The sequence below is a fragment of the Sinocyclocheilus grahami genome, unplaced genomic scaffold, assembly GCF_001515645.1.
Source record: "Sinocyclocheilus grahami isolate Dianchi unplaced genomic scaffold, SAMN03320097.WGS_v1.1 scaffold658.1, whole genome shotgun sequence".
NCBI lineage: Eukaryota > Metazoa > Chordata > Actinopteri > Cypriniformes > Cyprinidae > Sinocyclocheilus > Sinocyclocheilus grahami.
The window spans coordinates 568,435-580,959 of NW_015505837.1; the positions used below are offsets into that span (position 1 = coordinate 568,435).

Consider the following 12,525-nt stretch of genomic DNA (forward strand, 5'->3'; position numbering starts at 1 on the left):
AGTTATTTAAGAAGCTGTTCCATTTTACAAAGATAAGCTGATTGGTTTTCTGTGAGGGGTAGGGTTAGGGGTAGTGGTGGGTTTAGGTAAAAATGTGTATAACTATCTGTATATAAAAACAATAGGAGTCTATGTAATGTCCCCATTTAGATAGCTAAGTAAACGTGTGTGTGTGTGTGTGTGTGTGTGTGTGTGTGTGTGTGTGTGTGTGTGAAATAGTATATCATTCTGGCGAGTAAACAAAAAAATTTACTAGCCAATGGCGATTATATTGCCACGGTGTGCGTAGAGGGTTGATGGTCCATGCTCTTGTCACTTCACGTATCGACTATTGTAATGCTCTTTTTCCTCCAACACTCACTGAACTGAGGAAACAGTTTTGACTCGGACTGAAGACCAATGAGCAAGTGATATGCGCATGTGTGAAGGGGCAAAATTAACGCTTTTATGGTTTGTCTTTACTTATGTAAAAAGGTAAGCTGATGATGACAAGTTTATACACTTTATATGCTTTAGACATGTAAAACATCTGCATTTCACATCTATATTGGGTGCTCTAATAATATAATCGTGTATATGTTAAGTCATTGCATGATTACGTAAACGGGCTTGTGAATTATTTTTCCTGAACCAGTTCAAAGAAACGAACTGTCCGAAAGAACCAGTTAGCGTGAAAAGATTCAGATTACCTTGTTTGCCTGAGGCTCAGGATTACAGGTTATATGTTGTAAATAATGTTCAGTTTCTTGCACAGAGCGATCGTTTCACTTCATAAGATCTCAATATATCATCAGGAGTCACGGGTATTAATTTTGTGCTCCTTGCTATGCTTTTTGACTCTCAAAGTGACGATAGCCACTGACTTTGATTTTATGAATCACCAAGGACCACAATTTCAGCTAAAAATCTTCTTTACTCTTCTTCTGAAGAAAATTGAGTCACCTACATATTGGATGGCCTGAGGGTGATTAAATTAATAGCATTTTTTTTTTAATGTGGAAATTATTCTGCCATGTGACTATCCTCGTCATTAACGTTATATATAAAGAATATTGTTAGTAGCAATGATATCGAAATACACTGGCACTTGTATAATTGGTGTCTGTTTACAAAATAACCGGTCATGAATGTGCATATCGCTCCAAAAAATTATAAATAAATAAATAAATATGTTTATATAATTTTCTCACAAATTATTGAATCCAATTATGATGTCCATTTCTAAATCTCTGGGGGATTCAAAATACTGCTAATCAGGATCCCAAGAGGAAGTTCAATAAGATTTTTTTCTCCTAAAATATGAGTCCTGTGGAGTGATGACTCCATATAATAGAAAGAGAGATTGTCTGTGTGTGTGTGTGTGTGTGTGTGTGTGTGTTTATTTGTATTCACTTTTGCTCATAGGTTTGCCCCACTTTTTCTTTAGATTTGTTTCCTTGCATTAAATAAAACTTTAGTTACAGTTATACTACTATAACATTTCATAGCAGTTTTCTAATTCTTCTACTATTCTTGTATATTCAGTTTTTATCTTATATCAATTGTAAAGTAAGTTGTTTTTTGCTTTTTATAATGCAAAAGTAAATAGTGATTTTAAAAAGGTGGACAAAATGAAAAAGAAATGGTGATTTGTAAAAACATCTGAAATACACACAAAAACGCAAAATACTGATGCTGGAGGAAAAGAAAGCATGGACAATTTATTCCTTTTTCCTCTAAATAAATCACTCATCAAGTCTGCAAAGGCTCTATGGATGTTTTAATATTCAGAAATCTTTTTCACCCATTTTCATGATCTTGCCTACAGCCCAGCAAAGCCCCGGGCTGGCCCTGCCCATCCGAACATATTGATCTTTCATTTTTACAGGCATCACCATAATAAGAACACTGCCAATATGTAATGTAATGTAAAAATGTAAATAAGTGCTTGACTCATCAGCTGTCTTGCCATGTGAAGAATGGCTGAAACTGCAGGTTTGTTCATTTTTGGACAGGTGAATAAATGTGAATTGACACAGCTGAGCAGAGTAAAGATTATTAATGGTGATGTCACTTTTCATAAACTATACAGTAAAAATGACTGACCTCTGCAGTTACAGAGCAGAAAAGAAGGCCAGTTCACTTAACAGAGCGCTAGTGTTTAGTCTGTCTGTATTTGTAGTTTCAGTGAACAACAAAGCAGATTTAAATTCTGTAGCTGAAGTAGATAGGTCATTGTGTGTGTGTGTATGTGTGTGTGTGTGTGTCAGTGATCTTACTACGGTATTTCCCAAATGTCAACAGTGGTGCCAGCCACGGTTCATTGGTCCTGAGGTACATTTCCTGAAAACTTCTGATATTTCTATTACTGATTCATTTCGCAAATAAATAATTACGCAAATATGCAAATAAATAATGCCACAAATAATGTAATTCCATGTTTCTGTAGCTGCTCAATTGCTCAATGTTATCAATTCATTCTCAACATACCATAAGAAAGAATATTAAAGATGGGGTAAGTGATTTCTGGTATATTTCAAATCACCAAAACAAACACGCTCTAAGGTCTCGCCCCTATTTTGATAGCTCTGCCCCACACATACGTACGCAAGCAACCCAGGCAACGATTAGTTCTGTGAAACAAAGCAAAATCAATGTTACACCGTGTCTACACCGGACGCGAGCGGCGTGGTGCGGCGCGACAAAACTCTATAGAATTCATTATAATCAGTGATGCTGTCTACACTGGATGCGGCACAGTGCACAACAAATCCCCGACAGAAAACTGCTGCTGCGTTCTATTTATGACGTATTGACACAAATTTAAAATGATTTTCAATGGTCGCTTTGTCGCATTGATTGCTATATATTGTAAGAGTGCTAGTTCAATTCCAGAAAACATTTGAACAGTCTGTGGTTGCATTTACTTGTTAATGAACCAGCAATACAGAATTTTGAAAGTGGTTTAAATGACCTCAAGGTTCCCTAAGATGGACAACAACAGTGTGGAAAATGTCTTTCACCTCACTGCTGATGAGGGGATATGGGACAGGAAAATATGATCTAAATTGTTTCTCCTCGACCAGTCATTCACAGCCTATGGGCCAGGGCCCACTAGGGGGCCTCAGGAAAGTTTAGAATGATTAAAATAAGACAAAAACTTAAAAAATTAAGATATTTCTTACATTGATTCATTATTTTGTCTTTGAAGAATCAGGATATAATCTCAACCCCCTGTACGAGGATGAGAGGAAATTAACAGTGAATTAGCTGTGTGATGTTTTTGATATTTTGTTGATCACTCGCATTCATGCACACATGCCCTCGTAAAAGTTTCAGGCCCTTATCAATTTTATTTTATTGCTTATAAACACGTATGTAATTTTGTGTAAAGGGTTAATGATATGAAAGTGTTCACAATGAAGAAAATGGAAAAACATCTAGTTCCAGGTTTTTGGAAATGTACTCTTTGTATTCTTGTCAGTTATGGTTCTTCAATTTTCTTACAATTGTCAAGAAAAGAATCACCCCCCTTTAAAATAATCACATTTTGTTGCTTTGCAGCCTGAAACGAAGAAGGACACAGTTTTTGTTTTATCCAGTCATATTTACTGAGTGCAATGTATAACATGCAAGTGAGAGATAACACATGTAAGAAAAAAATGAAAAACAGAATCACTGAGTTTGAAAAAGGATCACCCCCTTGTGTCAGTATTTTGTTGAACCACCTTTTGCTTTTATTACAGTCTTTAGTATATTGGGATTTGTTTCTACTAACTTTGCACATCTAGACTTTGAAATATTTACCCGTTCTTTGCAGAACTGCTCAAATTCAGTTAAATTTGATGGTGAGTGTTTGTGGACTGCAGTCTTCAAGTCATTCGACAGATTTTCAGTGGGGTTTAAGTCTGGGCTCTGACTAGGCCATGCAAGGACATTCACCTTTTTCTCCTTCAACCACTGTGTGTTCAGTTTTGCTGTGTGCTTTGGGTAATTGTCACGTTGGAAGGTAAACCTTATTTCCATTGACAGCTTTCTGGCAGAGGGCAGCAGATTTTCCTCAAGAATTTGACTGTATTTTGTCTCATCCGTTTTTCTTTCTGTTCTTACAAGTGCTCCAGTCCCTTCTGCAGAGAAACACCCCCATAACAGGATATCACCACCTCCATGCTTTACTGCAGGAATGCTGTTATTTGGATGGTGAGCTGTATTGGATTTACGCCAGACATATCATTTGTTGTTGAGACCAAATAATTCAATTTTAGTCTCATCTGCCTCAGAATCTTCAAGGTGTGTTTTGGCAAAGCTCAGTCGTGACTGCATGTGGCCTTTCTTGAGGAGTGGCTTTTTCTCTTGCAAGCCTCCCATACAAGCCACATTTGTAGAGAATTTGTGATATTGTTGTCACATGCACACAATGACCACTCTCTGTCATAAATTCCTGCAGCTGCTTCAGAGTTGCTGCAGGCCTCTTGGTCGCTTCTCTGACCAGTCTCCTCCTGCTCTTTCATCCAGTTTGGAGTGACGTCCTGATCCAGGGAGGGTCTGTGTTTTAACAAATACCTTCCACTTCTTAATAACAGACTTCACTGTGCTTCTAGGCATTGATAAATCTTTTTATTATTTTTTTTCTATCCATCTCCCGACTTGTGCCTGTTCACAACTTTATCCTGGAGATCTTTTGACAGTGCCTTGCCACCCACAGTTGATTGTTTGCTTCAGTTGCACTACCAATGACTGAAATGCTCCAGGAAAGCTCTTTTCATGCTGAGCTGATCAAAATGAGCACAGCTGATCACAGCTGAAAGTCAAATAGCTTTGTGTGCCGTTGAGAAGGTGATTAGCTTCACCTGATTGAGTTTACAAGTCATTTTTAGGATCCTTTTTCCAGCTGATTCTTTTTTTATTATTATTGTTTTTATTTATTTTATTGTTGGTGTTTTATCGAGCACAGCTGATCACAGCTGAAAGTCAAATAGCTTTGTGTGCCGTTGAGAAGGTGATTAGCTTCACCTGATTGAGTTTACAAGTCATTTTTAGAATCCTTTTTCCAGCTGATTCTTTTTTTATTATTATTGTTTTTATTTATTTTATTGTTGGTGTTTTATCATTCACTTGGATATTATAAGTTGCACTGAGTAAATACAGCTGGATAAAACTAATTATATTGTAATTTAAAAATAAAAGATTGCAAATAAAAATTCTTGTTAAGAATTTTTTAATTACAAAAATAAAGTAATTGATAATAACTGTCTGATAATGACTTGTCACTGTTTTAAAGTTTGTAGCATAATCAGTGGTCAAATATCGAAACTAGAGTCCTAAATCCTTCTAATGATATACAGTAGTTTGTCAAAACTACATAAGATTATCAAGGTAATAGCATGCAGTGAATATTAACAACAACAACCAGGATCTTTAAAAGTCCATTGGTTATCTACACGCACTTTAGTGTGCTCTAAATAAGACCATGAAATAGTTTGCTCACCAATGGATCCTCTGCAGTGAATGGGTGCCATCAGAATGAGAGTCCAAACAGCACAAATAATCCACACGACTCCAGTCCATCAATAAATGACTTATGAAATGAAAAGTTGTGCATGCATTTTTATAATAAATTTACATTTTCTAACTGATGATGATTTTCTCTAAAACATTTTATTGGGTAGAAATTGTGAGTTAATCCACACGACTCCAGTCCATCAATAAATGACTTATGAAATGAAAAGTTGTGTGTTTGCAAGAAACAAATTATCAGCAAATTTTCGTTTTTGGTGAACTGTACCTTGTGATTTCTAGAACTCATGTCAGTTGATAAAAATCTTATAACTCCATGCATTTTTATAATAAATTTACATTTTCTAACTGATGATGATTTTCTCTAAAACATTTTATTGGGTAGAAATTGTGAGTAAAAAAAAACAACAACACAGAAATATATAAAATATATATGATAATATATTTTCTGTCCTGCAGTTAAAACATTCTTGTTTTCTGTGTTTTGTGCATGCATGACACAAATTGCATGTGATATGGCTGTAATAACGCACAGGTGTGGTAGTCTCCTGTCATAGAGTAATGCAGTTATGCAGGCTGTGCTACAATGAAGGGGCTCAGGTGGCTACTCAATGAAATGAAGGTGTGAACACAGGCTGTCTGTGACAGAGTAAATCATGTTTAAGAGTGCTGGCACCACAGTCTGAGGAAACAAATCACTCTGAAATCCAAGCAAAGCAAAATTTAGCCACAGCCAGGTGCAGGTGCAGCAATGTAGCTCTCCAGAAAAGCTTACAAGATAGTTCACCCAAAAATGAACATTCTGTCATCATTTACTCACAACCCTCATTTTGTTCACAACCCTCATGACTCATAGGGGGAAAAACAAGAGGTTTAGCAAAGTCTCACACCGTTCTTTACAAAACAAGAGTCTGGACATTTTACTAGTAACTCCTTTTGGATTCCCAAAAAAAGTCATATGCATTTAATTCAACCTGATCTGTAAGAAAATGTTACTGTTTTACAAAATGGTGATTTCGTATGAATTTGGGATTCGCATGAATTTTTAGAACAAAAAGTAAGCATAAAGTTCCATCGTTAGTGGGGCGTATGAAAACGTACAAATGAGAACACAAATTTATACTTTGATCGCTAATTTGCAAAAAAAATAAAAATAGTTACAAATTCCCATGAGATTGTGTTGGTTATAACTGACATGAGGGTGGAAACATGAAGTACGATTTTTCAAAAAGGATAAGTTTGTTTTAATGTTAGTCAGGATTTCTAGAATATAGAGTGGATAGATTAATGCAAATGTCAGCGTGAAATAAGGCAGCGTGAACATTTAAAATAATCAGCAGCACACAAATAGCCCTTCCAGACTGTGTAAAACCACTGTGAGAGTTTATAATAAAAGTATTGCAACTCTAAAACATGACCGTTTTCCATGCAGCTTTGGTCCTCAGGAGCTGAGAGGGGTTTATTGGGGAGTAGAGAAGATGGATTTTCTGTTACTGGACAAACAGTAGCTAAACCAGCTCTTTCCCAGTAGGTGGGTTTGTTACTGACGTTTCAGAACATTCTCCATCTTTCTTTCTTCTGTCGAATGCCTCTTCATATCTCTCATTCTCTCCCGCTGTCTCCCACAGTGCAGCGTTCTACCAAATCGCTGAGAATGTCTATTGAAATCTTTAAAAGTCTCAAGGTAGCCTGCTGGAAACACGATCCATCTCTCAGCCAACAGCAGGTATCCTGTGTTAATTTGTTATCCTGCAGGTTTTCACTTCCAATGAATCAAATATCACTAAATCACTATGTAGACACCAAAGGCGCCCCTTATCGTTTTTAAAGCAGTGTTTTTCCTAGTAACCCCATTGTTTGTAATGAGAACCATTTGCTGTCACTGACACAAAAGGCATCATGAAACATAATCTCAAAACATCCCGATCGTTTTGCTGGCTAAAATGTGTCCACGCTTGTAATTCTATATGCTTTTGTCTGAAGAATGCTGTATTATATATTGATTATGTATTTAATTTAACACATTTAGTCAGCTGTTCCTGTAGCTGAAAGTAGAAGTGATGATGGGGTGTAATTTTAATTTGGAGCTCAGAAACGTTAATTAGCTCACAGTGGTTAATTTTCTGAAGAAGTTCTGCTTTGCTGAAGTGTTGTGTTTTCTGTTTGATTGGACAACTAACGTATAGACCTCATCATCAACTTTCTTCAAATATATTAATTAATTTTGTTTTGTGCTCAAAGCCCCACGAGTACAGACCAAACCGGATTTAACATTAACTGTAACTGTGGATGAGTTCAAATGGAAAATTATATATTTTGTAGACTCAGGAGCAGCAGAATAATAAAAAATATGTAATTAATATATGCGCTGAGGTTTTTTTTATGTTGCTAGGCAACCAACGTATCAGCTGTCCTGTCAGTTTAAACAAGGATTATAGCGCGAACGCTTTAAAATCTTTGGTTTGCTGTTAAGTCACATTAGCAGAAACTTAAAAAAAAAAATACGGTAACCCTCCATCATTGCAGTCTCTGGACGTTCCCAACAGCTGTAAACTTCCGTCACCACAACGGAAGGTCCGCCTCTCCATTCATTCGATTGGACAATGGAGAAAAAAATGTAATTTCAATTTTTAAAAAGGCGCCACTCACGGCAAAAAAAAAAAAAAAAACGTTCTGTCTGATTGGGCATCTATAGCACGGTAATGAACATGAACTGTATTGTTATTGTGGGCGCTTAAAATTATGTGAATAATTCTAGATACCTTATTATCAGAATTGTTTCGAGTTTTAGAATGCACATTACCTTATTTTCCACCAGTTACGTTTTATAGCACTGCATGTTTGCTGCGTAAATGTTCAGTCTGATTTTTCGCAAAGATCTGAACAAAATCGTCAGGCATGCTGAATAAAAATGCAAGTTTACTCTTTGACAGGAGATGGCGGAACAGCAGAAATATAGCTATTACCATCGTTCCCCGTGTGCACAAAGCATAAATATAAAATATAATTCGCTTTGGTGTTTATCAAACGACACAAAGTATTTAAATACGCCATTTTTTATTCAAACATTTGTTTAAACTTATACATTTTTGCATTTTAATCTGGACTAATACATGACAGGGGCTAATAATCTCTATGACTAATACAAAGAGATAATTCTCAATTATTATAGATAACAATAATGATGATAATAATATTTTATTTGTATTATTATTCTCTATTTTCATTTTCATAACCCATTGACGTTCTGACTTTATTAAAGCATTAATTTCACTCAATTTTGATGCATTACTCTGAAAGCGTTAAACTTTTAATTAGTTAGAAATGGTTCAAAAGATGTTAAAGTCCCCATGAAATCAAAATTAAAGTTTTTTTGGGTGTTAGTATCAATATGTTAGTCTTAAGGTTATCTATAAGGCAGTGTGCTCCAAAACAGTGACAAAATTTGCATTTAGAAGATAGAAGCATTCAAAGCTTACAGTTCGTCACTTCCGCCAAAACGGCTCAACGACTTTTTTTGACGTCACATCATACTTCAGCTTCTCATCAAACTTTCTGTCCAATCAAATGCTCTCTAGAAGCCGAAGCGCCCGCCCCCTACACTATAACATAGACGCTGAAGCCGCGGCTGAAATCGGTCACTTGTCCACAGAATTAGTATGTTCTGTACAGTGAATGGCATGTAGTGCACTATATAGGGGACAGGGAACGATTCAAACAGTGTAAATATGCTTTCTGTTGAGGAAAAAACACAGAATGCTATATTTTTTTAGCAATATGGATGAGATTGTGGCTGGCATACTCTGTCAAATGCAGCTTTACGGAGCTCAACGGCTCTAGCTCAAGCTGTGATATAAACGAACGCTATTGGCTATTTTAAAAAAGGGGCGGGGCTGCTTGATATGTCCCGCCCTGACTTCCTGTTTCAGTTAAAATGACGTCAACACATAGAGTAACGCTGCGTGTTTCTAAGCATTTCAGGGGACCTTTAAAAAGCACTTAATACGTAAATATATCTTCATATTAAAATTTCAATATAAATATACTGTAAAACTTTACAACTCTAAAACGAACTATAAAACACATTTGCGTTACTTGAAATAAAATAAACGTTAACTGAAATAAAGTATAAAAACAAGGCAACATTTTTCAATTTCATTTAGTTTATCTTGATGTACTAAAATAACTAAAACTAAAACGGAACTAAAAATGAATACGCACCATATAGCCATTTGAAAACGACAAAAACTAATGAAAATGACAAAAGCAAACAAAAAAATTATTAAAATGAAAATGAAAACGACAGCAGAAAATATAAATATTAAATTTAATTCAAGATATTAACAAACACTATAATAGTATCTCAATGATACTAAAATAACACTGTAATAAGGTGCCAGTGTAGGATGGGTATGTTGCGGGATGGACACAGTTGAAGACGGACAGTTTTTAAAAACAGGAAAAAAATAAAATAATACAAAAATATCAGAATCGCCGAGTTAGAAAAAGGATCACCCCCTCCTAAAAATGACTTGTAAACTCAATCAGGTGAAGCTAATCACCTTCTCAAAGGCACACAAAGCCATTTGGCTTTCATCTGTGATCAGCTGTGCTCATTTTGATCAGCTCAGCATGAAAAGAGATTTCCTGGAGCATTTCAGTCATTGGTAGTGCAACTGAAGCAAACAATCAACTATGGGCAAGACACTGTCAAAAGATCTCTGACTGGAGCACTTGTCAGGATAGAAGGAGAAATGGATGAGGCAAAATACCGTCAAATTCTTGAGGAAAATCTGTTGCCCTCTGCCCGGGAAGACATGTTGAAAAAAACAGCATATACTGGTTAGATATGTTTTGAAGCATAGCTGCTTTAAACTGGTCATTAGTTGGTCCTGAGCTGGTTTAAGCTGGTCCTGAGCTGGTCCTGAGCAGGAGCTAGTTGCTTAGGACCAGCAATTTTTTTTTCTGCCAATTGTTATATCTTTCACTTGGATGTTATAAGTTGCACTGAGTAAGTACAGCTGGATAAAACAAAAACTCCTCCATTTCAGGCTGTGAAGTGATTATTTTAAAGGGGGGTGATTCTTTTCTATACCCACTGTATATTCTTTCTAGGTTTATATACATATAAAACTAAAAAAGGTTTATATATAGTCTACACTACTGTACACTAAAGATGGTTTTAAGTCAGTTATTTCTATCTTTTGCTGTAGTGTGTCAGTAGGATATATCAGTTCACATTTATTTTGCCAATAATTGGAATAATGCACTGAGATTTTTGTTTGCATAAGGAGTCTGACAACAGCCAGTTTTTTTTACCTACGTCTGGTAGCACATCAATAATTACTTACAAATGAGGCTGTCTAAATTCGAAACCAATTTACCAAATCGTAAAATACTTATACGTTGTCATGAGATTATGTTGTATTACGATGCAAATTCACAAGTACACTTAAAATTACATGATATATTTATGAGTAACTCACATTGTGAATGCGATAGACACACTAAAACTCGAACATTACATAGCTAAAGCATTAAAAACTCACAACACTGTAAAAACAACGTTGTCATGAGTATTCATAAGAATTGTTGCAATTTATGAGTATTCATAAGCATGGGTTGGCAATTTCAAATGAATTTGTGTAATCATAGTCATATGAAAATGTACATGAGTAGATCCTGCAAATACTTATGAATGCCATCGTATGAATCGTAAAATGCGGGTCATATGACGCTGCTAAAAAAGAACATTATTTGGTGTATTTGGTGTAATGAAATGTATTTATGTGGCGGAGAAATGACAAACAACAAGTCCTACTCTACACTGCTCAAAACTCGCATTTGAATCATCAGTGGCAAATCCTTTAAATATGAAAACATACTTACAGTCTGTGAGTCAGAACAGCCGGCATTGTAGTCTACTCTCCCAGGTTCAGGAAACAGTCCTCCATAAAATGCTTTGAACAAACACGAATATTTGATTTGAACTGTTCTGGAACAGTGCTTTAAAAAAACTGATTTTTAGTTGTGTCCTCTTTTGGAAGACCAAGCAAAGTAGTTTCGCTTTCTCAACGAAACCCAGCGTCTCCACGACATGGCGGCGGCAGCTGCAACAATACTACAGCAAGAATAAAAGTTATGCCTTCTTTCTTTGCGTAAACATTTGGACGGCGTTATGCAACTCTCCCCACACAGTGACGTAGACATGTGGGGGCTTGTTTAAACGAGGCATTTTAGGAGGGCGTGGACGAGTCTTAACTTTTATAAAGAATATCTATTTGGGTTTGAGACTTTAATCTTTGCAACTTTAGGGATCATATCTATTCACGAACAGCTTGTAACACTCCAAAGAGAAAGGAAAACTTGAAATCACATCATATGACCCCTTTAAGTATTACAATGAGACTGTTGTATTATAATAATGTACTAATTATAATGACATTTCACAAGATCAAGTTTTCACAACAAGGAATGACTTCACATGTTTGGTTAAATATTGATACATTTAAATGTGTATATATAAAACCTATGAATATTTGGTTTAATTTGGCACTTCTCGTCAATTAAAATGATGTTTTTGTCTACTAAAATTAGATGCAATTTTAGCCATGAATAAAACTGATTAAAATGAATACTGCCAAAATTAAAAGAAGAAGACAACTATGACTGTGTAAAAATAGTTACATATTTGGCCAAGAGGGAAGTGACAACAGGTTGTGTTTTTACAACACTGCACCCAACAGGGTCATTTTCACGCAATTTTTAGCAATGTGGCTTCTCTTTATTCCTGTCAACAGATGCAATCCTCAAATTTAGTTGTCATAAAAGTTTAGGATTTAATACCACACAGCGGCGAGCTCTCAAAGTTTGAGCAGCTGTGTTTATTGAAGAGGGTGATTAATTTTGGAGTCATTTGTAATCACTTCCCTTTTGTGTGATTCTGAAGCGAAAAAACAACAGATCACATTAATCACACACCCTAATTAAAAAAACAGCAGGCTTCTAGCTCTGCCTATCTCTCTCTCT

General features: G+C 35.8%; 1 protein-coding gene across 1 annotated transcript in view; it reads right to left on the reverse strand.

Moving 5' to 3' along the window:
* The window catches only part of LOC107558762 (exostosin-1), a 295,223-nt gene that overhangs the window by 268,931 nt on the left and 13,767 nt on the right, over positions 1-12,525 (reverse strand). The window lies entirely within an intron of this gene.